The following is a 23474-nucleotide window of genomic DNA, read 5'->3' as shown; positions in this document are numbered from 1 at the left end:
TCACAGTCAATGAGCAATAATGTCAATTGTAAACATATTAAATTTTCCGTACAAAATTAATAATCAGAGTTCATATGGCATTTCGCCTACTATACTAAGAGCTAATTATTAATTTATATAGCAATTCAAATTCAACTATTATAAAACAATAAATTATGCAAAGTATAAATTGGTTGTGTCAAGAAAGTAACAGTTATTTCTAAAACAAACAAAAATTTGAAAATCTTGAAATAATGACGGCTAATAGAGAGCGCCAAAATTATGATATTAAATAATTATTTATTGTACCAATTGTTTACGCGAAAAGTAATATTTCGTCTACTTCAAATTAAAAAAATGATGAGAAAATGGAAAAATTTCGCTCGGTTTTAATTTAAAGTTTGATAAGTTAATAATTAAACGCATCGGATTTTTTGCAAAAGAAATCCTATCTTTGCTCCTTTTACACTTAGCGAGGACATTTTTTTGTTGTAAATTTGCAATAACTTAAACGCTATCTATCCGATTTTTACGGTCGATCTCTCATTTTGTAGGGTTCTTAGCGCCAAAAAAGAGTAAAAATTTTATAGCTTTACATCAAAAAGTTCAACTTCAAAAACGGGAAAACCGTTTTCAGCACTTGTTTTTCGCTAATTTGTTAACCGTGCACCACTTTTTTTGGTCTATTGAGCTATAATCTCATCATGCACCACGACACAAACCTTTCCTCCATGGCTCATACCTTTGTACAGTTATTGTTTATTTTAATAATTGGACAATTATTAAAGTGAAGTGTATCGATTGGAAGATTGGAATCTTATGCAAATCGAACGTTCAATAAATGAAGTTGAAGAATGTGTCATTTAATTTAGACATCTTTAATTAAAATACTATACAATTTCGAATAATTTCGACTATATTATCCGTGGAGAAAATTAGGCTAAAATATTATCTTATATCTGAACAAAAACAATTCATAAATACTAAACTAATAAGATTTAAACTTAAGATATGGTCTCTATATAGAGCTAATGATTTCATATACTGCTACGATTTATATTGAAAAAACTCGAAATATTCACTTATGCGTAACGTTCTCTAAATTATGAGAAAACTTTCACAATATCATATTTATTTTGATAACTATTATACTTCTTCGGACTTCATAGGTTAATTAAAAAATGTAGGATCATGAGCTACAAGTACTGTTAGATACAACGAAATTTGGGTACTAATGAGATCAATAATAAAGTTCCAAGCGTGATATATGTGGTTAAAAACAATAAATGTGAAATAAATTTTATTATAATAGGGGACTCAAAGCAAGTTTCCATTTTCTCATCTGCAGCTCAAGTAACACCGAAATATCTTATATTTTTACATCTTCAATACGTTATGACAAAATAGATAAACATAAAAACGATATATCTTTTCCAAACACGTTCACTACTTATAATACATATATAGAAGGCATTTACTTCTCGGAAACGAAGCACTTTACGAACAAATTTCTAGAGATACATATGACTAGAATATACTAAGGAGTACACCTGAATTTTTTCAAAACTACTTGAACAATTTCTGCAATTTATCAAAAATTGACAATTGGTAAAATCGAAAAAATTGATCCTAACTTTTCGAAAAAGTTCAGACATTCTTCGGCCAATTCTAAGCAATTTTTATTCTTAGATATTGTTTATAGAAAATGCTTCATTTCCACAAAAAAATCCATGAATATTTTGGCACATATTTTGCACTTCGGGCGGCATTTTGAAGTCTATAATTGATCAACCTCACTTTGACACCCTATATTCAACATTGTGTCCATGATCTTGCCTGGTTTCAAATTCATTCCAAACCAGAACTTTTTGAATACTCGATTTTTAGAGAATTGTCTTCTAATATCATGATTTTTTTTGTTTTGAATTATATTTTGTCATCCAAATAAAACTTTCTCGAGAATTTAAGTGGTACCATTGAAAAAGGCACACTGCAAACTATAAAAATACAACAATTGTTATTTTTTAATCTTGAAATGCTATAGCTGTCAACATGGAAAGAAAATTGTACGAAATTTGCTCAACTACGTATAAATAGGTTCAAAAATGTGTACACATTACAGAGATTTCAATGTCTATTTACATGGTTATTATAGTAACTACTTATCTAACAAATTACTTCTTGCTAAAATTTGATATTCATTTCAATAAGTCCCTATTCAACAAAACTTTATATTTACTCATTCAAAGATGACTACTATAATTTTATTATTATGTTACTTTATTCTTTCAAAAGTGATTATGTTATTAAATTATTTTTATAATTTGTTAAAATAAAATTTGTTAGATAGATTTCAACGTTTATATAATTAGAAAGCTGTACCTTAAATGAGAAAAAGATTTTGCTACTAACTTACGAAATGATAAATATTAATTTATAACCACCAGAGATATATTTCTTATATTTAAGATAAGAGAAAGCAACCGTATTCTAAGAATTTGAATAAAGATATAAACAAGGCATTAAATTCTATAGCAGTTTCCTCATTTTAATTTTAACAGAGTATATAGATGGTAATTAGTTTTGGTTTAAAAAACCAAATTTTCAGTTTAATTATTTGTCTAGAATTGTACATTAGTTTCATGTTTTAAATTACTATTTTTATGAACATTTTGTTATTGCTAAATTTTATCATTTACATATTAAAAATTTTCAAAATGATGAGAACAGAAATCATAAATTTAACGAACTTTTTTTTTAATATGTAGTTTAATTTATATTAATTGATATTATAAAAATTAAAAATCATAGGAAAGGAAAGTATAATGAAAACAAACTACAGGATGAACAAACTTTCGGTTCATTTAAGTTTCTATATTTTATTTTAATACCATAGATTATGTTCAAAGTCCATTTTAAAATAAAATTATGAAATATAATTAACAGTTACATAAATACTGTCATATATAAACAGATTTTTAATTTGCATTTTAATATTATCAATTAAAAAAATTATAATTTCTAATTATAACTTTGAAGTTATAATTACATAATAATATATTCCATTTGAAATACATCTTTCATCATTGTAGTATGTTGAAATATTACAATTGTTGGAGTGTTATAAAAATGTTTAAGTGAACAAAATAGAATGGTTTGCATTTGAGAAAATTCATATTAATTTTATTCTAAAATTGGTTTAGTTATAAAAATATAGATAATAAATCAGTAATTTACATACATTTTTTTTGCAATTCAGCAATTATATGGAAAGAAACCATCAAAATGCCACATCTATATTTTTCATGAAAACCAACTAAATTTACATGTAATTTATGCCAATCTATTATGCAAAGATTCCAATTTTTGAGTAAGTGTACTATAGTCTCATAAGCAAAAAAAAATTTGCTATATACAGGGTTATATTAAAATCTTTCCATACTTTCATACCAATCACAAATCTACCTAAATAAATTTGGAAAAACTGCGTTTTAAAAAAAAGCAGGTTAATACATTGTATATTAGTGGTGGTTGAGGTTAAGTTGATATCAAAATATTTTGAAATGGTTAATAAAAAATCCATTGAAATTGTTTTAAATATTCTTAAGAATTTGAGGACAATATTGAAAAATATATAGAATTACGTTATCATACCTGTAAGTCACAAAAGAAAGACTTAATTTTCCTAATAAGGAGATATCTTTACCAACACACGAATTAGGTAAAAACATGAAGTATTTCACTTACATATTTCTGAATAAATTATCCTTTATTCGATTTGAGATAGACGTCAGGTTTTACCAAGATTTATTTAGAAATATACTCTACAATACTATCTCCATTTGACATATAAATATCAAGTTACTTCTTTAATTACAAGGCCGCATCATAGCCTCACCATATGCTAATGTATATGTATATTAATAAAAGTACTGCTACATATACTCCATGGATTTGATTTGAGTATAAGAATTAAATTCTAATTCCAAGACCGTATACGTAACCAATAAACACGATCGCAGCTCTCCCTCGCTTTCGTTTCCATGAACATATGTGAACACACCCATCCCTCATCTCTAAATCATTCTAAACTCACAGCTTTAAAGAATTATACATCACATGACGAACTAGTAGGTCACTACCTGTTTTTTTTCGCCTGATTGAAAATTTTACAATTCTAATAATCGGAATTCATACAAAAAACTTTTTTCAACGTAAAAATCATCTACTATTTTTCTTAAATATTATATTATATGTTTATACCAATCTGCTTTAATGATTTTTTTCTAAGCTTTAGCAAATTGTATTATCTAAATAAAAAAAGCGTAGATGTTATACATTTCTCTCTATTACCATACATAAATAATTTAGCAAAAAATACGATATGATAACTGAAATTAATTAAAAATTAGATCGGAAAATAGTATCGTTCAAATTGACTAAAATTGATATACTTATTTAGCTATCCAGACTGATTTCTTTTAGTGTCATCCCCCCCAGTATACTTATAAAATAAGTAAAAACGATTGTTATTAACTCCTAAATTTTACATTTGCAAAAGAACGAATGTGCAAATTCTTAAATTAATTATTATTCAAATTCCATTTGTTGAATTAACAAACTTTATCATAAATAGGTCTGTGTATCAGAATTAAGCTATTTTATTGGTGTAAAAAACTTATATAATTTTATTATAAATTTTTTCCTATTCGTTTATTCACTATCTTTTTTTATAGCTTTGTATTACAATTTTTCTATGTTATGCGATTGATATAAATTCTGCGTCTTTAATATTTTTTTAAATAAATATTTGTTAAATATTTTTTTAAATAACTTTTCATTTCGGTGCGCGTTTTTGTGTAAAACTGTTTTTACAAAATTGCAAAAGTAACATTGAAAGGGGAATTCAGCGTGAAAGATTTCGACCACAGGTGTAAAATCGCTCGCCGTTGCAGCAGCCTAGGATTTTTGTGCAGTCTTGCCTAGCAGCGCGAGCCCTGTTTAAAAAGAAAATAAACATACTCTCAGTCTTTTTTAGAGATAAATTAACCGTAAATGAATTAATAAACCATTAAATTCATGCATTTAATGGTTAGCCTTGCCGTCTTCATGACTAGACCTTAACGATTGACTTAGAGCTGAACTCATAGGACCCTATCTCTTATAAGAAAAAAGCAGCTTAAGTCAATTTCCTCTTAAACTGCTTATTACACAAATCTATTTAGTGATTTTTCGAAGTTTTTTCACGACGCTAACTGACTTTTCCTAGATAGATGTGATTGAACTTAGCAAAATTTCAAACAGCTCATTGATGGAGTGAACTGTGTGCTAAGACTAAGCTTAAGACTCAATGATAAACATTACCATTTTATTTACCATTAAAAATTGCTTACTCTTCATCCCGCAGTTGTTTACTCTTCGTAGCTATCGATAAGTGTTATCCTCGCGACTTCGACTTACAAGGAAACCCCCCCAACCCGACCTCACCGATTTCAATAATCTTTTGATATGTTATAGTTCATCAAAAAATAAGACATACGTATTTTTTTTTATCGGCGGAAAAACACTTTGAGGGGGTGAAAACAACCCTCAAAGTTCACCCCCAAAAATAGATTTTCCAATGTATCTCAGCATCTAATTGATATTTTACGACCAAACAAATTTCATATCACTTCTCATGTGAAAAGCAAACTAGCACATGCAATTCCGACCACAAGGGATGCAACCCTTATTTTTTTTATTTAAAATACTATCTATTTCATGGCTATTTTTATGAAAAAAATTAAAATAACCCGAAAAAAATTGGAAAAAATATTACCCTACATAAAATACAAAAATAAAGTTAATCTAGTCAAGCTTTTTTTCAAACTACCCCCTTAAAGTTGAAAAACCACCCCTAAAAAATTGTTTTCAATACATTACAGGTGGTGTTGATAATTTAGTGTAAAATACGTTAAGCATCATTTATACTGTACAAACACAACTATCTCGTGCAGTTTCAACCACAAGGGTTGCAACCCCTAATTTCTGTCATCGAAAATTTTACCTTCTTTGTACCTATTCTTGAAGAAAAGTTCATAATGAGCTTAAAAAAATTAGAAAAAATATTACCATGGATAGAATAAGAAAAAAAAATTTACTTCTCATTTTCAAAACCACCCCTAATTTCGAAAAACCACTCCCAAAAAATTGTTTCCAATACATTACAGGTCCTGTTGATAATTTACTGTAAAATACGTTGCTCATCACTTATAATGTACAAACACATTTATCTCGTGCAGTTTCGACCACGAGGGTTGCAACCCCTAATTTATGTCATCGAAATTTTTACCTTCTCCATTCCTATTTTTGAAAAAAAGTTCATAATGAGCTTAAAAAAATTGGAAAAAATATTACCGTGGATAGAATAAGAATAAAAAATTTACCTGTTCAAACTTATTTTCAAAACCACCCTCTATGTTGAAAAACCATCCTAAAAAAAGTTTCTGACATATCGTTGCAATCTCTTCTAAATCAAATAAGCTATGATTCCATAGCTATTTTGTTGCTCTCTTTTAAATTTTTTACGTTCTATCGTTTATTAATTCTATCAAAAAATAAATAACTTTTATTATATAAAAAAACAAGTCAAGAATAATATAATATTATAAGTATACCTAGAAGATAAGTATAGTTTCTCGGATGCGCAAAAATTTTGGTATATGAATGATAGTATTATCAGAATTTTATTTACGTCCTACTATCAGCGTCTCTGACGATTGTCTGTTATTTTCATGATTGATAAATATGAGTAAGTAATTCTTCATCAGTAGCCAACACAACTTTCTTGTTTTTGGACGTATTGTATCGACTATTGAACTAACAGCATAATAAATAGTAATAAGAATATAAGATTATTAGTACAAATAATAATAAGATACTATTTCGTTAATTCGTATTTCGTAGTACCTGCTACGTAAGTATAACTATAAAATTATTTTTTATATGCAAATAATTTTACGGCTTTTTAATATTTGTTATTAAAAAAATTGAAATTACACTGATTATGAGGATTTATTAATTAATGATATTTATAATTATTGTTTACTTATTGATTTGTTTATTATTATTGTTTATTAATTAATATGTTTACTTTTTAATTTATTAATTAATTTTTTTCATTAATGTTTTCTATAAGTTTGTTTATCATTATTGTTTCCTTATCAATTTGTTTATTTATTTGTTTTTATCCTAATTTGTTTATTTGTTATTCAGTTTATTTCTTATTCCCCAGCGATATCAGGAGAGAACTATACAGAGGAAAAATAAGGAAAAAAAGGGGACGGATGGATGGACGGATGCACGGAGAATTTCGCGCCTTCTGTTTAATATAATAGAAGATATATAAGATATATATATATATTTTTTTTTATTTCAGATTAAAAAATGAAAATTAACGCTCTGAACGTTTTAAATTTATTATTAGCTTACCTTCAAACTCTACAAATACCTGAAAGTGAGACAAATTATAAAGAGATTCAATTGTCGGAAAGAATTAAAAGCATTTTAATAGATTCCGTGAATGATTTCAATGAAGTAGATATGATCGTTGAAGATACTATACATTAGATTTTCACGAAGATTACAAAGATCATGCTGCAAAAATAGTAGAAGATGAAGTTCAACACCATTTTCCTGACGATTTCGAAGCACCCACCGACCATTGTACCAAAGACAATGAAGATGTCAGTTTTGAATATAAGCAAAGAGCCGTAGAATACTGGAGAAGTGGCAAAAAAAAAAATTTAAGTGTTGAAAGTGTACGTCAAAAATTTAAGAAAGTTTCATCTGTGAGTCAGTTGAAACGTTGGGCTCATACAGTCAACAAAGGTGGTACTTATAGAGAAAAAATTGCAAGAATTTGTCAGTACACTTTTGATAATTTTAAAGCAGCAGTAGACGCTGGTTACATCATTCATGATCGTGACATACGTCGATGGGCATTGCAAGCTCAAAAGATTATAGGATCAGAAGATGTAAGATTCAAAGCTTCGGATAACTGGCTTTGTAAATTCAAGAAAGCTCATAGAATAGTATCCCGGAAAATAAATAAGTTTATAACCAAGAAAACACTAGAAAGTAATTCAGAACTAACGATTAAAGCAAATACTTTTATTGCTGATGTTAAAGCAGGCATAAGAATAATTGGAATTCATAATGTGTTTAATTCTGATCAGAGCGGATTCCAACTGGAAATGCACTCCGGAAGAACGCTAGCGGTTGAAGGAGAAAAGCAGGTACAGTGTTTAGTACAGTCAGTTTCTTCAACAACCCACAGTTATACTATACAGCCACTCATATCAGCCGCAGGAAAATTACTGTCACCACTCTTTTTAGTTTTGAAGGAATCTAGCGGTGAGTTTGGACCCATTGTTGAAACCACTTTATTTAGACCCTAAAATGTTTACGTAGAAGCATCAAAATCTGGAAAGTTGACTACAGGTATACATAATCCCATCTAGTTACAATTAATGTCATTATAAATGATTTTACAAATAAGATTTTTGATTTTAGATCTCTTTAAAATATGGCTGCAAAAAGTATATTTCCCTAATGTAGGTTCCAATACGATGCTGTTGCTTGACTCCTGGAGCGGTCATTGTGACAGTGCCATAGAAACTGTAACTCCACGTGATAAAATTATAAATTTTAAAAAAATACCGACTGGCACAACGGGAAAAATTCAGCCACTTGATGTTTTTGGATTTCGCATATGGAAGAACTTTGTCCGCCAATTTTCAGATACCGTAATTTTGATGAATTATGATTTGGATTTACATAAAAGAAACAACATCATTAAACTTCAGTCGTTAGTCCACAATCAATTATCTTCACCAAGATATACTAATCTTTTTAAATATTCCTGGTTCAAGAGTGGTTACCTCACTAAAAAACCAGAAAATTTTGACAATCCTGTTGCTTACAGTTTTGGAGATTCCTGCAATACACATTGTGACATAGAAGGATGCAAAAATGTGGCTATTATACATTGCGGTTGGTGCAAAAAATCATTATGTTTCGAGCACTTCTATGAAGAATATCATTATTGTAAGAAGTATGAACAATAAATCCGTCCTAATTTTTTTGATTGTTTTTAATTGGTAACTGAATGAATTATAGTAACGCATATAAAAATTAATTAAATATATATTACTTGGCAGTTTACAATTTTAGTCACAAGAAAGGAGAAAAACTCAACCAACAAAAACAATGGCAATGCTATCAACCCTTCTAATCACCGAATGGCGATGGTAATAAACCTCCCCCTAATAACCCTCCTAATATCCCCCAATGGCATTGCTTACAACCCCCCATTAACCTCCTAATAACTCCCCCCCCCCCCCCCAATAAGACCCTCCCCCTAATAACCCCAGTAGTTAGCAGGGTTGATAACGTTGCCATTATGTTATTCGGTGGGTTGCAAGCATTGCCATAAGGTTGCAAGGGGGCTCAGCTATGTCTTCGGGCTATTAGTGGGGGGGCTAACGGCATTTTCATTGGAGGTTTTTAGGGGGTTATTAGGGGGGGTTGTAAGCATTCTGATAGTGCGGGTTAGAACGGGAAATTGCCATTGGGATATAAGGCGAGTTTTAGAAATTGCTACTGGGTGATAGATCATTTTTCCGGACAGATTCGGAATCGACGCAACAAAATACTTTGGAAAAACGTTGTCCCAGTTCTGGGTCTTGTTGGATGATATAATCTTGAATTGGTACATATTTTTCGTATTCTATCCACGATAATAATTTTTCCAATTTTTTAAGCTCATTATGAACTTTTTTTCAAAAATAGGAATGGAGAAGGTAAAAATTTCGATGACATAAATTAGGGGTTGCAACCCTCGTGGTCGAAACTGCACGAGATAAATGTGTTTGTGCATTATAAGTGATGAGCAACGTATTTTACAGTAAATTATCAACAGGACCTGTCATGTATTGAAAACAATTTTTTAGGGGTGGTTTTTCAACTTTAAGGGAGTAGTTTGAAAAAAAGCTTGAATAGATTAACTTTATTTTTGTATTTTATGTAGGGTAATATTTTTTCCAATTTTTTTCGGGTTATTTTAATTTTTTTCATAAAAATAGCCATGAAATAGATAGTATTTTAAATAAAAAAAATAAGGGTTGCATCCCTTGTGGTAGGAATTGCATGTGCTAGTTTGCTTTTCACATGAGAAGTGATATGAAATTTGTTTGGTCGTAAAATATCAATTAGATGCTGAGATACATTGGAAAATCTATGTTTGGGGGTGAACTTTGAGGGTTGTTTTCACCCCCTCAAAGTGTTTTTCCGCCGATAAAAAAAAATACCTATGTCTTATTTTTTGATGAACTATAACATATCAAAAGATTATTGAAATCGGTGAGGTCGGGTTGGGGGGGTTTCCTTGTTAGAATGACTAATTTTTGAAACGTAAATCGTTGAGGTTCGTGTAAGAGCGCGTCAAAATCTATATCTAGAAACCACATAACAATTTTTATTTTTATTATTCTAATTAATGTATCCGCATGTCGAATTCTTGCTTACTTTCGCGAAATCCTTCTACATTTGTTTTAAGAATCCGAATCTACTTATTGTAATGAGGTTATGAATCATAAAGTGGTAATGACATGATATTCAATAATTTACTGTTTCTTAAAATCTGAATAACTAAATAATACATGTATATTATATATACAATAACGTGAGTAGCTTCTATAGAAAATGAATTCAATACGAAAATTGATAAAAATAAAAGAAAATAACCGATGTGACTTAGATTTGAACCCTGTTTTATGCTTTACACTTCTGCATGTTTTACTTATAGTCAGTTATGACAATCCAAGATGAATTTATATTTTATAGTATTATAGATAAATTAATGTAATTGATATTTTTAGTGGACTTGAAGTTTAGAAAAAAATCCTGACGTATAATGGGCTGCGGATTCGTGCTCCAGTGGAAACAAATATATAGGAATATCATTACGGCATAAATGGCGCAGAAAAATTTTCTTTTGTAAGCCCGTGTTATCAGTAAATATCAAACATGTAAAAAAATATAAGTAAAAATATCAAATGTAAAAATATAATTTTTTTATCAAAGTTGTTATTCATTTAATGATAAATATAATTTTTATATGAGGTTTACTATGATTACCGTTATTTGTTTGTTATTTTTTCTTAATCTCGAATTTTTCTTATTGTTACTATCATTTTATTTGTTCGTGTAATTAGTCAGCTTCTCAGTAGATTTGTCATGGTCTTTATTACCTTTACCACTTAGCATTTGAATGATCTATTTCAGTTTAAAATATTTTAATAAAAATATTTATATACATTTTAATAAAAAAATCAATCAAGTTACATAATGTAAATGATAAGGTCTATAATTAAATGTCCATATTATTCAACTATTACATTCACAATCTTAATTTTTGAAAATTCTTTAATATTTATAATAGATATATTTATTTCAATGTTTTCACTGAACATTTTATAAGTTGTCAAAATAATATTAAGAAAATTATCCCACGGTAGGCACAAACTGTCAAGTTCAACATTACTAGAAATTTTGTATGCTTTGCAAAATATTAGTCATCCAATGACTCTAACATTTGATTTTTTGTAATAAATTTAGTTTTATGGTGCTCACGGTTAAATTTTTGTAAACGTTTATAAGCGCAATATAGCAACCTATCCCTACTAAAAAGGTTTATTAAAAACACTTAAATGCCATTTAAGACCGCATTACTAATGATATTACTAAATCTACTTCCGTACGATTTTTGAAAGCTGTTTAATTGTTAAATTTCAATCTTTAATTTTAATCTTATTTAATGAATCTTTTTTGGTAGTATTTCTTAATTGAATGAGTTATGGAAATTTTTAAATAATCTCTAATTTCAAAAGTACTCTTGTTAAAACGACGACATTGATCCGGATTGGATACAATTTTAATGGAGTTTGTTTTGGAATTCTACAAATGACTTTTGAACCTTATTAAAATGGAATGGCATTGGTCACACTAATAATGATGGTATTGAGATGGACTCAATGATTTATAGTATAGAATTTCAGTAAATTATATTAAAGTATCACATATATCAATTCTTCTGTATAGAAAAAATCCAACTAGATATCCATGTGATCTATTTTCTCATCTTAGATTCAATAGTGTATTTCATGTAAATAACTAATTCTCACATTTCTATTCTATTTGTACTAATTACTTTAAATATCGCAGTAGATAAACAATGTATGTCCTGGGACACACAGGAACCGACAAAGGATGCCACCAATATATAAGGGATATATGTATGTCCTGGGACACAAAAAGGCCGCCCGATGAAGGTGTTGTGATAAGGTGAGGCCCCATGCTGAGCGTTTCAAACGCAATTGATGTACCTTTGACACCTCCCGCTAAGTATCTAAATTTTGAGACCTCCTTCGACAGAGTGCCCCCCTCTCTATAGAGGTTATTAAGGTAGGACGCTGTAGAACCCCCCTTACCCTAGCCTGCAAAGTGTACTGGACAGTGAAAAAAAAAAATACCATTCGAAACATCTCTAATTGAACCCTCCAAAAATGCTCAATATTTTAATTGAACCCCTTCAGTTGTCCCAAAAAAAATTAAAAACTATGATGATTTTTTCGTTTTTTGCAACTGCGATATCTTTAGTAATACTTAATATTTTTGCAAAAGAAACAAGGCAAAAAATTGAACCTTTGCTCGTTTTAATTGCACCCCTCTCACTTTTTCAAAATTATTAATATATATGTCAAAAACAACAATCTAACTTTATTGTATGTTCTTTCCAAATAACCCAATAACCCAATAATCTATTTGAAAAGAACATACAATAAAGTTAGATTGTTGTATTTGACATATATATTAATAATTTTGAAAAAGTGAGAGGGGTGCAATTAAAACGAGCAAAGGTTCAATTTTTTGCCTTGTTTCTTTTACAAAAATATTAAGTATTACTAAAGATATCGCAGTTACAAAAAACGAAAAAATTATCATAGTTTTTAATTTTTTTTGGGACAACTGAAGGGGTTCAATTAAAATAATGAGCATTTTTGGAGGGTTCAATTAGAGATGTTTCGAATGGTATTTTTTATTTTTACTGTCCATTACACTTGGCAGGCTGGGGTAAGGGAGGTCGCTGTAGAAGTTGGTAGGGCGTTCGGTAAGCTATATGATGGTCTCTCTCTCTCTCTCTCTCTCTCTCTCTTTCTTTCTCTTTCGCTCTTCTTCGACAGTAGGGCGTTTAGTAAGCTTATACTGGCTAACTGTGGGCCCTTGGAGAGGGGGTAGCATTTCCAACATGATGGCTTCTATTTCTTATTTTAAAAATACAGTACGCGATTTATGGAAAGCCTATTACAACTCAGACGCATATAAAGATAATTTTATTAGATGGAAAGATATAGTAATTACTGCTTTGAATTCTCTTGTAGAATATATGTTGCAGCCTAACTTAAGTAAAGCAATACGACAGAGATATCAAACTTGCTCTTCTCATTTAAATTCAATTGAAATCAATTTAAATAATTCCATAAAAGTCGGCGGAAATGTTAATCCATTACGAGTCATTACAAACTAAATTCAAGAGGATGCATTCATAGCCAATCAAGTACATAAAGATATAGTCATTCTTAAAAGTAGCAAATAAACTCTTACAATTAAAAATACCAAAATATCTTACAATTCATAATGCTCTAAAAATAAATATAGAAATGTCAGCTCAATTTGATGTAATAAAAGATAATATAGAGGACATTCAAATAAAGTATTTCATCACTGAAAATGTTTCCGTTTAAAGAACGACAGATCTTAAATTATGGTTTACAGAAAATATTGAAGATGTTCCGGCAAAAGATTCCGGTTGGACATTAACAACTATCATTGGTATTACTGTTAATATAAATAAATGTAATCCTTTCAAACCTGTCTCATATATTCAACTATCAAAACAAATAGCAGATAAAAAAGCATGTATCAATGTTCCAAATACAGATAATGAATGTTTTCAATGGGCTGTGCTTGCCTGTCTCCATCCAGCTAGATTTTATAGCGAAAGAGTTCAAAATTATATGTCCTTTGCGAATGAATTGAAATTCGATGTGATAAGATTTCCTGTTAAGGTAAAAAAGTATTCCTAAATTTAAAAACTTGAATAGTATTTCAATAAACCTATTATACTATAACGTTTGAGTCTTTCTCGCATTATCAAATAGATAGTTCGGACTCTTTCTATTGTATTTGTAATCGCGTTTCCGAGATTAGCAAGAAGTTGACACGTATATATGAGGTGTGATCAAAAAGTAAGGTGAATTTTTATTTTTCTCAAAAAATATTTATTTATTCATCAATTTTTATTTTATCTCCTTCAAAGTAATCCCCTTCGGATATAATGCACTTGTGCCAACGCTTTTTCCAATCCTCAAAGCATTTCAAAAAATCATTTTTTGTGATCTTGTTTAGTTCATCCTTCGATGCCGTCTTTATCTCCTCAATCGTGGCAAAACGCCGTCCTTTCATGGGCCTCTTCAGTTTTGGAAACAAGAAGAAGTCACAGGGGGCCAGATCTGGGGAATACGGTGTCTGTGGCATCGTTACTGTGTTGGTTTTAGCCAAAAATTCGCGCACAAGCAACGATGTGTGAGCAAGGGCGTTATCATGGTGCAAAAGCCAATTTTTATTTTTCCACAAATTCGGACGTTTCTGGCGGATTGCTTCGCGCAAATTGCGCATAACTTGCAGGTAATATTCCTTATTTACTGTTCTACCCTGTGGCAAGAACTCATGATGCACCACGCCCCTGCAGTCAAAGAAAACTGTAAGCAAAACCTTTACATTTGATCGAACTTGGCGTGCTTTTTTTGGTCTTGGTGATCCAGAATGCCTCCACTGGGACGATTGAGTCTTAGTCTCGACGTCATAACCGTATACCCATGTTTCGTCACCTGTTATAACCCTGTTGAGTAAATCTGGATCATCGTTGACGTCATTCAGTAGCTCTTGGGCGATGCTCATGCGACGTTTCTTTTGGTCGAAATTGAGCAATTTCGGAACAAACTTCGCTGACACACGTCTCATGTCTAAAACACTCGTCAAAATTGATTGGCACGAACCAAATTAGATGCCAATATCATCAGCAATTTCTCTAATGGTAATTCGACGATTTCCCAACACTATTTTCTTCACTTCTTCAACATTCTCATCAGTTGTTGATGTGCTGGGGCGTCCAGAACGAGGTTCGTCGTCGGTGTCTTCTCGGCCTTCTTGGAAGAGTTTATACCACTTGTAAACATTTTTTTGGCTTAAAGTAGACTCACCGTATGTCACTTTCAGCATTTCAAGTGTTTTGGAACATTTGATTCCATTTTTCACACAAAATTTAATGCAAACTCTTTGATCCATGTTTTTAGACAGCAGCAAATCGTGGAGCACTTCTAACCTTGATGCCTCTCACAAACAAAACAAACATACTACAAAGCTGAAATTTGGAACGTATGTTCTAGACGAGTGTACCGACATAACCAAATAAAAAAGTCGAAGATCGAACGGACGTAGCCCGCTAAATTTCAAAATTCATCTTACTTTTTGATCACATCTCGTATTGTATAAGAAATGAGATATCAAAATTCATCGAATAGCAAACGTAAAGTTTTCTATTTCGATGAATCGTTTTGAAATATAACTGAGTATGATTACATCTATCGGGGAGAAGCCCGACAGCGCCGCAACCAATACTCAATTTAATTTCTTAACAGTTAATAAATTTGAGGAGAGGAGATATCTAAGGCTACTTTTTTCTCATAAGAGAGGTAGTCTTATGAGTTGAGCATTTAGGTTTCGAAAGAAGAGGAATTAACAGGCTAACCACTAAATCAAGAAATTAGTCTCAGGAAATTACTGAGCTTTTATTTCCAATCAGTGCTCGCGTTGCTAAACAAGGTAGGATAGTGAATCCTCTTGCCGCAGCGGCGAGCGAATTTATACTTGCGAAATCGGCTTCTTTCTACGCTTGGTAGCCCCTACAACGCTATTTTTGAAATTGATACAAACTTTGCACATGTTTTGTCGCAAAATGGCTCGATTGAAATAACAATTTTATGATTTAAAATGTTAAATATGAAATAACGAATTTTTTAACATAAATCGTTTCTCGAGGAAAAATCGCCTTTTAGAGTTATAAGTAATACAGTTTGATAATCAAATAACGCCAATTTTACAATAAATTTACGGAAAATTTTTACATAAAAATATCGCTAGTGATTAGTGGAACATTATTTAATTCAAAAACGATTAATACAGCTATCCACTTTTGAATAATAATTAAAAAACGAATTTGCAAATTTCTTTTTTAGCCATTTAAAAATCAGCAAATTAGTGACAATCATTATCATTAATTTTACATATATATACAATCGACTCGCTATCTAACAACGCAATTTTAATTGTTTAAATAAATTATAAATTTTTTATTTATTGATAACTCAGTGAAAAATTGGTTACTAAAGTGTTAAATTCTTGCTTCTCTGTTTCAATACGTTACGAACGTAATCGCATATTCTAATTAACAATATAATTATTTATTGCAAAATAACTAACATTATTAACTTTTAAATTAAATTAAACTAATAAATATGGATTTGAGAACTATAACAACATGAAATTCTAGATCAGCGCATCAAAATTGACTAAAAAAATGCTTTTGTTCATTTAAAAAACTTTGCAATTGTCGATTTTGCATTGTAAACAATAAATTTCTCACGGTCGTGACGTCACGCTCCTTATATGGTCTTGTTTTCGCTGAGTTGCCCTAACACATTTACATATATGTGAGAAGAGCACCTTTGCTCAATTACCGCTTTTCTTTGATTTTCTCGTGCACGACGGGTTGCTATTTTGCAGAGGGGGAAAAGGGACAAATCAGACTGGACCGTTACAATATATCCCTACTAAAAATTCTTACATCAGTTGTAATGTAAGAAACGTCGCTAGATCCCGTGGGATGTTTTCGCCCCCTATTTCTTATGCTTGAACCTATTCTCATGCAAGATCCAATATAAGAAATATATAAAAATGACTTGTATTCTAGTCTCATGAAAAATCTGATGCATGAAACTGTCCTCACATATGATCTGACGTATGGTTAGATCATATATAAGAAACCAAACTTTTATAAAAATTTATAATAAACAATGGTAATTACTTTGGTAACATGAACACTGTTATTTATTATAAAGTTTTATAAAAGTTTGGTTTCTTACATATGATCTGACCATACGTTAGATCACATGTGTCACGTCGATACGAAAGAATAAGTACGTGACGAATTATGAGTTATGGTAACAAACCGGGTATCGGTAATTTAATTTTCTATTGTACCAACCCTCCCGGGAAGATTTGTAAATCTATGTAGCGGGATAGATTAGTCTAAGCACGTCTCCATAATATTTCCGCGAATATTACTCATCGCATATTAAATTGGCGAAAACACAGGAAGAGGCATATCAGCCTACGGTATAAAAAGGCTGGATTGGAATTCGCACAACACAGTACGTAGTACACAGTTGACAATTCAGTAGTTTGGTAGTTTCGCCAAGTTATTTTCTAAGTCTAACTATCTGGCTACTTAGAACCGGGATTATACTCTGTTAAGTATTGTAATTGTCTTTAAACAATAAACCTAAAATCAAGCGCAAACACCTGAGACTGTTCGTAAAAAACCTCTTCTGAAATTCAATCCTAATAAGGTAAGAAACTATGTTATCTACTTAAAACGCCCTACGTATAATAAAGGCGCTATCCCTTTAACCAACCTCTGCTTAACTCCTGACTAAAATCCAACCTTTACCAACGCGACAATATTTGAATATATTATTACGTCTGGCTGTAACATCTCCTCGCCTAGACATAACACATGTGAGGACAGTTTCATGCATCAGATTTTTCATGAGATTAGAATACAAGTCATTTTTATATATTTCTTATGTTGGATCTTGCATGAAAACAGGTTCAAGCATAAGAAATAGGGGGGGGGAGGAATCCCACGGGATCTAGCGATGTTTCTTACATTAGAACTGATGTAAGAATTTTTAGTAGGGATACTAAAAAAACGGATTCAAATTCGAAGTCTCACCCTATTATATATCAACTTTAAACCGAGATAAGCGTGTCAATCTTTTATTACTACAAAGTGATTGTATTGATGAGAATGAAACAGAAAAATCTAATAGTTCAAATAACAATGACAATTTCAAATTAAAATTCCACTATGTATGGATTAAAAAATTATCTGCTCTTGTTAGAAGTCAAGTAACAAAACATACTTCACTAATTTATCTATGTGAACGCTGTCTCCACTATTTTTATGATAAAGAAAAATTGAATATTCATCAGACAGATTGTTTAAAATTAAATAAATATAGAGTTAATCTACCTAAATTTCCTCCTCTCAAATTTAATCATTACGATAGGAAAGAAATGGTTCCATTTATTATATATGCTGATTTAAAATGCTTATTGAAACCAGTAAATAATGGATGATCCTTTCAAGATCATGAAGCCTTTAGTGTAGCACTTTACATAAAATGTAGTTACGATGATTCTAAATCAATCTTTAAGATGTATAAAAAAAAATTTAATGAAGAACAATCACCAGCACAATGGATCATAAAACAATTTCAGATTTTGTTATATGAAATAGGTAAAATATATAAGAATGCTGTAGAAATTAATCTTTCATGGCGCAATGAAATGAATTTCAAAATTAGTAAATTGTGTCATATTTATAGAAAATATCTTCAACGTGATGAAATAAGAGTAAGAGATCATTGTCATTTGACGGGTTGATTTAGAGGTGCCGCACACGCAGCCTGTAATTTAAATTATAAGAATCCTTATTTTATACCAGTCGTCTTCCATAACCTTACTGGCTATGATTCTCATTTTATTATAAAAGCAATAGCTACTAGCATTGATCTGAAGTATTGGTAGGGAAATGTGACTGTTCTAGCTGAAAATAAGGAAAGATATATAGCTTTCACAAAACACGTGGACGGTAGTGCCATTAATTTTCGATTTATTGATTCGTTTCGTTTAATGCCATCATCTCTCGAAAAACTGGTTTCATATTTAACCAAACTGAATATCGTAGAGTATGAATTCAAGAAAGATAAATATACGAAAACATAAATAGAATTATTCAAGAGAAAAGGCATTTTTCCATATGAGTATGTTAATAGTTTTGAAATCTTAAAACAGACTCAACTACCACCTATTGAAGATTTTCATAGTTAATTGATAGATAGCAGTAACTCTGAAGCTGACTATGAGCATGCAAAAGAAGTGTGATCATCGATTTAGGACAGTATTCTGATCTACTATATACTTAAAAACTGACATATTACTCTTGGCTGATCTTTTTGAGAATTTTCGTAAAACTTGTATGGATGCGTATCAACTCGACCCCGCACACTATTATACTACTCCTGGATTAATATAGGATGCTATGTTAAAGTGTACAAATATTGAGCTAGAACTGTTAACTGATATAGCCATGGTTTTATTTATTCGAAAAGGTATTCGAGGAGGTATTAGCTAATGTTGTAATAGATATTCAAAAGCTAATAATCGATACATGGGCTTAGAATACAATGAAAAAGATCCAAATAAGACTTTGATGTATTTTGATGTTAACAATTTATATGGATGGGCGGTGACGCAATCATTACCATATAAAAATTTTAAGTGGGTCTCTAACATTGATGAGACTAATTTTTTCGATGTTTCTGATAATAATGAGATTGAATATATTTTAGAAGTTGATCTAGAGTATCTAAAAGAGCTACATGACGAATATAAGGACCTTTTTCGTTGTCCAGAACATAGCACACCTCCCGAATCAACGCAGAAAAACCGTTTAACAAGGCTGTATAATGAAGAACGATATGTCATTCACTATAGAGCACTAATTAAAGCAGGCTATCAAATACGGACTCAAACTAAAACAAATACATAGAGTACTACAGTTTAATCAAAAACCGTGACTTAAAACTTATGTAGATTTGAATACTGAAAAAAAGAAAACGAGCTAAATATGAGTTTGAAAAGTTATTCTATAAACTCATGGTTAATGCAGTAAACGGACAGACTATGGAGTATGAAAAGAAGCGAAAAGACGTCAAATTAATTAGTGGATGGGGTGGTAGATATGGAGCAGAAGCACGAATTGCTCAACCTAACTTTCATAGTAGCTCCATCTTTGATGAAAATTTAGTAGCAATACAGTTATCATGGACGTCTATTAGTATTAAGAAACCAATATATATTGGACTTCGTGTGCTCGATTTCTCAAAAACATTAGTATACTACTTCCACTATGCCCTGCTAAAACAAGGACATTCAACCGGATTGAAAATCCAATCCGCTTTGAGTCTATTTCTGAATCCTACAAATGACAATTGAAATTCATTAAAGTACAATGAATCTTAATTCACTTTAATGTATTTTTATCCCGAAATTAATTTTACATATTCTAATAATTAATTTCAGGATAGAAAAATATTAAAGGGGATTCAGATCGATTCCTGTTTGATAAATTTAAATTGTCATTTGTAGGATTCAGAAATAGACTCGAAGCGGATTGGATTTTCAATCCGGTTGATTGTCCTTGTTTTAGCAGGGTGGGTATATTGTGATGTTAATATCACAATATACCGTATTACCATATACCAATTTATCGTACTCTCGTGATCTGTCGCGTTCATGAGTAAGAGTTCGTTTTAACTTTGAAAATGCTTATGAATATTAAGTTTGAAATAAAATTATAAATGAATATCTATAATTATTTGAACTGGGCTTGAGGAAGAGACTTTACTCTAGTTTCTTATGGTGCGAAGTGTCCCATAAGTAGAGCTTAAGGTTTTCTTGTAAAAAGGATGTAATTCAGCCCAAGTTTCTCATAACGTGAAATGTTATATGAGTCGAGGGTAAATTACAATAGGAAAGGAAGAAATTGCTTAGTTAATCACTTGAGAGAAAGAACTTAGGTATAAGCCAAGTTTATTCAATTTCGAGCGCTCACTTTGCAAGGCTAGGAGAGAATGCTAGCCTGTGAAAAAATCAGCGTATTTATACATAGATTTTCCGCCTATTTCACAGGACAGCCCTCTTTGAGCTGTTTACGCAATTGTGCGAAACCATTTTTTTTTATTTACAAGACAATTTACAGTAATAACGAAATTCTAAAACATGTAAAATTTATAGAAGCAGATGTGGATTATTTAAATATACTTTACAATTATCGCAAAAAGTATAGACAAAAGTTATTAACTAATAAAGTTAGTTAATATAATAGCGCAATATTTATATAAAATAATGATAAACTTTTACATATATCAATAGTTTATGGTTAGTAGAAGTAGTTCCAAAAAACTACTCAAATTAATTAATAACATTTGAATTATAATCAATTTTCGTATTTGGAACGGTTTTTTGTAAAATCTTATAATGCAGATATTAAATCAGTTAATGAAAATTAATAAATTATAAAAATGTCGTTGTTAAGTACAAAATTGACGCTTTCGATTCATATATAATTATTTGTTTAAATAAATTATTAATTGTTTATTTATTGATAACAATAATAACTAAGCTGTTATCAATGAAACCAACTCTTACTCATGTTTCTTAGATAGTCATCTTGAATTTAGAATATCCGCTTTATTATAATAAATAATATTTACAATGTAATAAAGATATTAAATTTGCACATTAAAATTCAATGATTTAGAAGTTGAAAGTAATTTAAATTATTGTAATCTAAATCTATGCCATAAAATTTATATAAAAAATACTTTGTTATATTGAATTTACTCTTAATTAACGCATCTTAATTGAAAAATAAATACTATTATATCGATCTATATTTATAAGTAGAGTGACGTCACACTCCTTATATGGTCATGAAATTTGACTCTAGTACTAATACAATCATATCACGTGGCGCCGTTTATATGCTAATTGATGTAAGTACACTTCTCGCATAAATTAAAGAAACAAAAAAATTTCTAATTTTTTGGGCAATTTTCAACAGGCTGTATTTCAGTGAGAAATTGTCGTATAGGAAATAAAAAAATATCGCTTTTGAAGCTTGAAGACTCTAGATTTCGAATTTTTTGGTTACAAATTTTTCGGAATACCTGTAGCTATGCAATTCTTAGATAAAGCACAAAAAAATAAATTTTTCAAAGTTTTAACTTTACGGGCATGAAAAAAATTTTTCGAGTTAGACCAATGCATAGGTCACATAGCCTGTTCATTCAGCTTCAATTTGTTTTTTGCGGGAGTCAGATACGATCATTTGTCTTCGAGATATCGAATTTTGAATGCAAAAGGATTCTTTTACACTCAACTGCCGATATCTCTGAATCTACTGGTCGCCCAGCGAATGGACAGGCGACTACAAAAATCTGTCATGGTTGATTGGAAAAAAAATTTTTTTCCACCTGTAACGTTAACGTGAAAAAAGAGCAAAAAAGTGTCAATTTCCCTATTTTTGGTTAACCGACTGTATCTTCAACAATATTGGGGAAAAACTTGGGTTAGAAAAAAATTTCACGGTCTAACGTACCCCAAAGACTCCCCTAAATTTTTAGATCGATCATTTCAGCGGTTTTCCTGGACCGATTGATTGAAATTTTGAAAAAATTAAGGGAACAAGATTTTTGTTCCTTAAACTTGACTTAATCTTTTTAAAAATCAATAATTTAATTTTTTTTAATTTTTTACTCAATTTTGAGTTTTCTGGAAATTGATTAACGAAAAAAAAAATCCAAAAAAATTTTCTCAAAAATTTTTTTTGAAAATTGGAAACATTTGAAAAAAAAAATTTTTCTCACGCATGAAAACATTTCGTAAAATTTCCTTAAAAAAATATCGAAAAAATTAACAACAAAAAATGTGGAAAACAACCCACCCTAAAGGCCATCCCTGTAACTTCCCATTAATTTATTTTTTTGAAAATTAAATATTAAAAATTTTTAAAATTCAAAAAAAACCTAGAGGCCATTTTTGATTTACCTCGTTGAAGCTATGGACACATTCAAATCTTTTTTTTCCCAAAAAAAAATTTATTGAATAGAATTAAAGTCGATATCCCGAAGGTGCCCATGGTACTCATTGCGCGAAATTCTGAGCGATAAATTTTTTACATTTTCTACAGAGCCATTATGAGACACAAAACAGTTTTCTTCAAAACTTTTCGACTTCTGGTAATAAAAATCAACCAAAAGTTTTTTTCATTATTTTTAAAGAAATTACTGATAGCAGCTTTTAAATTCCGATTTATTCCATATTGCCTTCCAGGCGACATTTATCTGCCCCAGAAGTCTCTCGGCTAGTGACTTTTCTTCAGGAGGGGTACAGATATCGATAGATTGGTAAAGAACTCGGCGTAA

At 30.4% G+C, this 23474-nt stretch overlaps 2 protein-coding genes across 6 annotated transcripts in view; one reads left to right on the top strand and one right to left on the bottom strand.

Moving 5' to 3' along the window:
* LOC131672448 (talin-2) overlaps nt 1-3963 on the bottom strand; it is an 870100-nt gene extending 866137 nt beyond the window's left edge. For 2 of the 3 annotated variants that reach the window (XM_058949681.1, XM_058949665.1), the window contains exon 1: nt 3727-3963. The gene's annotated coding sequence lies outside the window, so the exon portion shown is untranslated. Of the gene's footprint in view, nt 1-3633 lie in introns of all 3 variants that reach the window. The other variant, XM_058949672.1, reaches the window with a different exon arrangement.
* The window catches only part of LOC131672465 (protein IWS1 homolog), a 555150-nt gene that overhangs the window by 70026 nt on the left and 461650 nt on the right, over nt 1-23474 (top strand). The window lies entirely within an intron of this gene.

The sequence above is a fragment of the Phymastichus coffea genome, unplaced genomic scaffold (genome assembly GCF_024137745.1).
Source record: "Phymastichus coffea isolate CEN01 unplaced genomic scaffold, Cenicafe_Pcof_1.1 PCOF00011, whole genome shotgun sequence".
Taxonomy (NCBI): domain Eukaryota; kingdom Metazoa; phylum Arthropoda; class Insecta; order Hymenoptera; family Eulophidae; genus Phymastichus; species Phymastichus coffea.
Note: the sequence above shows the minus strand (reverse complement) of the source record. Positions and strands in the feature narration are given on the sequence as shown.